Consider the following 6363-nt stretch of genomic DNA (forward strand, 5'->3'; position numbering starts at 1 on the left):
TATTAGGAGAAAGAAGAGATCAAGAGATTCTGATCCAGAAGAGAACCATGAGTGGCTGCATGTCACCCAGCAGCAGAGAGCCAGACAGAGAACTCTGAGGGGTACCAGGCTCTGGTGAACAGAGGAGGAAGGGTGCATGGAGTCCTCACTCTGATTTTTGCAGCTCAGCAGTCTCTTCCAAACAGGGTCAACTTTTCTTTGAGGGGTAACTTTATTATTAGCAGATTCACCTAAAGAAGAAGTGGAGAGGAGGGTTACTGTAAATCTACTGAAGTATCCAGAGCTGGCTGGAGAGAAAAGCTTCAATTCTTGGTGATGAGTTTGCCCCTGGCTCTGCCACTTATGTTATCTGTACTGTCTGACACTCTCAAATACAATAACAGAGGACATGAAACCATGATTTTTAACACCAGGTGCAAATATACTCTAATAAAAAATTAAACAATATTTTAAAAATCTAAAGGTGACGTGTTCCCTGAGTTTAAACTTCCCCAGTGTATATAAAGCTCTCTTTCAATGAAGAGAGCTGCAGCATTCCCCATGGCTAAACTATACCAACCAAACATCTGTCTGAGGAGGGTATGTAGGGGGAGGGGAAAAGGAGACACCAAAAGTCAAGCTTGCCTTCTTCACTGTGCTATGAGCTGGCCATTCTCCATCACTTAAGTGATTTTATTTCCCAACTGAATTCTACACTGCAAAGGATTTGAGATAAAAGTTTATCATGCTCACATATAAATGTGCTCATAAATGTGCCTAAATCCTTTCATATAAGAATTCAGAGCACTACAAAAACTACACGTGGTGTCAGAGTTCATGTATCTCTGCCTTTCATGCGAAGGAACAGAGAAGAGTAGAGTGTTGAAGTCACTTTGTGCTGGAGGATGTCTGGAAGGTAAAGCTGAGCAGGAACTTGCACTGGGAGTTCACCTTGGGAATCATGCGCTCTCACAGTGGCTTTCTCTTAGCTCATGTGGCAGTTCAAAAATCAGTTTGTTCAGAACTGTGCCCCAGAAATGGTCTGTAACTACACATCTCAAGTATTCCCTAAGTGAATCTTCAGCCCTTGTAGCAAGTGCTAGTCAGAGCCAAAAGAAGAGAAAGACGGTGTTCCTGTCATCAAGGTACTTACCATCTACTCAGAGAAGAAAAGACACAGGAGCACTATGGGATATGTCATCATGATTGTTCCCTGAACACAGAAGCCATTTACTCTAATTTTAACCCACAGGACCTGGCTTCAAAAGTAATAAAGATCTAAACAGAGTAATGGTTTAATCCAAAAATGAGCAAGATGGGTAATCATGCTGAATGGGTTTTTTGGTTCATGAGGCACTAAATGGAGAGAAAAGGCTACATGTTAGAGGAAGGATGTGACCAGAACCCTGAAATTCTTTCAGAACAAACTCCTACAGGGCCATCCATCTTAAGTCCTTCTTACTCACTCTGCTGTGAAACAGAAGAGAAAAATCAGTGTTCCAATTAGCTCCTTTCTTTAACCAATGAGAACAGCTCATTCATTCATTTTGTAGGTAATTTTTAGCATCTGCTTTGTGCCTGGCATTTCCTCCTCACGGTCTAGAGATGTGGAGAAGTTAAGCCCTGGACCCCAGCGAAGGGCCCTGCCCCTGATGTTCCAGGGAGCCAAGGGCCCTGTGGCAGGTGTTGACCTCCCCTTGCCTCCGACCTCACTCTCGTGTTGGTTCACAAGACCGTCTTCATGGCAGAGACTAAAAGATCCTTTTCTTTTTTTTTTTTTGCTCTTTTTACCCTAGGAAGAAAGAGGAAAGAAAGTCCATTAGGAGCCCTCAGTTTCAAGAAAAGGTTAGCAGTGACTGTAAACAGCAGGTTATGCCCAGCCCCATGGGAATCTCTAATGAGAAGAAACTGTCACGCTCAAATTCTCCGGTGACAGTTTCTTAGGGGAGCTTCCCATGGGAAATGTGGACTGCACAAAATGCACTTTTTTGTACTATGCATAATCCTTTACTCCCAGGAAAGGGTAGGGTTGGAAATAGTTCCAGGACACTATAATTAGCAGCCTGATCCTCAGCAATGAGAAAATCAGTTGGGGAATCCAGCCCCAGAAGCAGCCCTTGTCTGGTGCTTCCTCTTACATGTTAGCTACATTTTCACAGCCCCCACTCTTAGAAAAATGTGCTCTGTCCCCCTACCCACATTTACCCCAGAGTCCTGTTGTGCCACTAGATCCATCCTCTGACTTCTCTGTGTGACTATTTTCTGATCATCTGTTTAAGCCGCATGCAGACCCAAAAGTCCACTTGAACTACATTGCTGTACAGGTGGGGTTAGAAGACTGTGGCACAAGGGCAAACTGGCTCACTGCTCATTTTACTTTATTTAAGTTTTATTAGAATATAACTCTACCGATTCTCTTGTGTATTGTCTGGGGCTGCTTTTGCACAAAAACAACAAAATTAAATGAGAGAAATTTAAGACACAAATTCTATGGTTTTACTTAGTTGTTTGTGTTAAGAAAATTGTGTGTATAGTTAGTCTTTTCAGATAATGTGAATTTTATATGTCCTTTGGGTAATTTCTCCTTGATCACAAGAATCCTGTGGGATGCTTTGCATCTGTATTCTTAGTTTGTTGGTTTCCAAGGTGGCTCAGATTAATGATACATTCAACTGGATTAAAATCAAGCAATACATTTGGAGATCTCAAAGTTTTTCAAGATAATATTCAAAAAGTGGAACTTGGAAGGGACAGATTGCCTTTACATGTGCTCTTTTTTCTCAGTTCAGGTACCAAGTATACCATAGGATATAGAAAAATAGGTTCAGACATTGTAAGATTAGAAACATTTTCAGTTTGAATGACAGAGATAATCTCAACAATTAAAAAAATAAATCTGAAATCACCTAAAATTAATGGCTGTTTAAGAAGCAAGAATTCCTGAGACATAAAGATCCAATTTGCTAAAAATGACTTTCATTTATTAGACTTGCTGATAGGAAGTCAGCAAGGAAGATCTCTTACTGAGCAAGGAATAGGTTTTAGTTACTTTGATATAAAGTGACTGTAATTACATCTTGTATATTCATGCTTATTGGCAGTTGATTGGTTCGAAAAAAAGGAGTATTTCTTTAGTCTGCTAGAAATAACTTTATCTATTGGTAGGAAAGTTTACTGAGCTAGTATCTCTGCCAGATCTACAGATCAACCAAGGAACGCAGACACGCTGACTCATCCAGTGGCTAATTAGAGTAACTGTTTTGACCCAGAGGATATACAATTTGGGAGCTGAAGGGAGTTGCAGAATTGGGTATCACTCAGGCTGAGTACTATTACACTTTGATCACACTGAAGATGTGAAACTTATTTGCAGATGGTATAATTAATTGAGTAACTGATAAACTTAAAAAACCCTTTAAACTAGAAGAATGAATAAAAGAGTTTGGTAAAGAGGCTGAAAATAAGATAAATATACAAAAAAAAGTGATGTTTTCTTCATGCTAATAGTAACTGATTCTAAACAAAAGTGGGGAAAATCCCAATCACATTAGCTATGAAAGCACAGGAAGTCTGGTATCATGACCTCCAGGATGTTTACCATAGCTTCAAGCCAAGTATTCAAGATTACTATGCCAGTCTTCCACAAGGACTACTTCTAGACTGTCTCACATGTTTTATATTAGCCCCCTCATAAATCCAAGCTTTCCTTCAGCCATTTTGTAGGTTCTTTCAACTATACACTATACTGAACAAGTCCTAATTTCATCCCACCCCTTCCTTCCTAACTTCTTTCAGTGAGCTCTCTAAAATTCTTAATTATCCTCCTCAGGGAACATAGACTCTGCTATAGCTCTGTCAAAGAAGTTATTTTTTGCCTCATACTTCATGTTCTTCAGGACCAGGAAAGAGGTAACCATATTTCTTACTCAACATTTCTATTTCTCACTTGAAACTACCACTTCATTCTTTCTTTCTTCAGAACTCTTATCCCTCCTCCTCAGCTAATGGATGACCTCTTCTTACTCCTGACTGAGAAAATAAAAGCCATAATTAAAGAGGCCCCTTTCCTAGACTAAATATATAGATAGACCAGTGTTTTTCAAACAAGGACAATTTCAACCCCTGGGGACATTTGGCAATATCTAGTGATGTTTTTTAATGGAAAAAGAGTGTCACTAGCATCTGGTAAGTAGAGACAAGGGATGTGACCAATATCCTGCAAAGAATAGGACATCCACAACTAGAAAGAATGACTTATCCCAGAAAATCAATAGTGACAATGTTGAGAAGTCATTACATAGACCAACCTCAAAAGGGATTCCTTTCTTTTCTTCTCCCAATGAAAGAATATCTCCACTCCGGTCAAAACCAGTAATATCTCATTCTCAGTGTCTTTCCTCCTGAAATTATCACTTTTTTCTCTCTGAATCTTCCTTCTCTATTGTAGATATATAATCATTCTACAAAAATGTTATAAACCCATATATATGTCACACTCATATGCCAAGGATACAAACAGATCAAAATTCCTTACTCTTAACCTTATATTCTAGAGGAGGAAAAACAATCACATTATAAATTATAAATAAGTAAAACACATGTATCATTGGTGAGTGCAAGGGGAGAAAAAGCAAAAAGGAATAGAAATTATGTGAAAAGACAGGGATTAAATGCTAAATAAGATAAGCAGGGAAATTTTCCCTGATATGCTGAGATTTTATAAAAAAACATCAAAGAATTTAGAGAGAGGCATGCAAATATGTTGGGGAAGAATCTTGTAAACAAGCAAGGAGAAAACAAGTGCAAAGAGATAGGGTTCCTGTTTTGCTGTTGTCTGGTGAGTCCAGAAAACACAGAGGAGACCACTGCACCAGGAACAGACTGAAAGAACTGTAGACGATAAAGAAAAACAGTAAAGGAGAGGTGAATGTATAGGTTTTGTCTTTAGTCATCTAAGTGAGATTGGGAAACTTTAGTGGCTCTCTTCATCTGACATACCTTAACACATGTGTCAACAAAGTACAGCCCAGTCTACATTATATGCCCTGCTTTTCATATAAACCTACTTTTTAAAATAAAGTTTTATTGGCACAGTCATAGCCACTTCATTACATTTAAACTATGGTAACTTTCAAGCTACAATGGTAGAATTAAGTGTAATAGAGACCACACAGTCCACAAAGCCTAACTTAATTGTCTTTTGGCCCTTTACCAAAAAAAGGAGCAAACTTAAATCAAGAAGCTCAGAAGTCATTAAAGAAAAGGTATATTTGACAGCATAAAATTTTAAATAATTAGGTTTTTGTGAAATTATGATAAACAAAGTACACAAAGAACTAAGTTATTAGGGAAATTTTGGTATGGCAAGAGTTAATATTGCTATTACACACAGAGTCCAGACAGATTGGGAGAAAGAACAAAAGAGACCAAAATTTCAGAAGAAAAATAAGCAAACCACATAAGCAAGTAAAGAAAATGCAAATAGCCAGCAAACCTATTTAAAAATACTCCAACATCACTAGTGGTTGGATAAATAAAAATAAAAGTCACAGTTACCACAGTTTTTAATTAAGACACAATTTGTTACTCTTAAAAAAAAATACTATGGGTCCTAGGGATACAGGGAAACAGACATTTCCATCCTTGGCTGGTGGGAATGTGAATTGCTTCAGAGTTTTGAAAAGTAATCTGACAATAGAAACTCAAATATATAGATTTCTTAAACAAGCAATTCCACTTTGGAAAATCTATGCTACAAAATTAAAAGCACCAGTTCATACATATGTATGAGGACTTTCTTCCAACATTATTTGTCCAAGCAAACAAACTTGAGAAAAGGGGGGCCAGAGTTATCTAATAATAAGCACCATTACTAAATAATATTTAAAAGCTAGTATTTGTGGCAAAAGGTTAATTTACTTTACATACAAAGAGGCTACATGAATCAGTATTGAAAAGTGAGTAACAGAATTTTTCATACAATACAAATAGTTCATAGAGGGGAACAGTCCTTAAAGATAGGAAATGACATTCAATCTCATTTATAATAAGAAAAATGCAGTTTACCACGAGACACTAGTTTTGCCTAGCATATTGGCAAGGGACAGTAAATTTACTGAGAAGCCACAAGCTAAGAATGTGGAGATTTGGTAGCATCATAAATGGAGAGTGATGGGGGAAAGAAAAAGTTTCAAAATTCAAATCATTTGACCTGGCAACTCCATTTCTAGATATGCTTTCTACAGATTAATTAACATGTATACAAAGTGTGATATAATTACAAGATATGTGTTGCAACATTGTAAAAGTAGAGGAGAGGTTGGTAGAGGACAGCCAACATTTGTAGGGAATGGTAAGTATGCTCTGATAGATCTATTTTTTTTT

The sequence above is a fragment of the Condylura cristata genome, unplaced genomic scaffold, assembly GCF_000260355.1.
Source record: "Condylura cristata isolate star-nosed mole 26May11 unplaced genomic scaffold, ConCri1.0 scaffold00001, whole genome shotgun sequence".
In the NCBI taxonomy this organism is placed as follows: domain Eukaryota; kingdom Metazoa; phylum Chordata; class Mammalia; order Eulipotyphla; family Talpidae; genus Condylura; species Condylura cristata.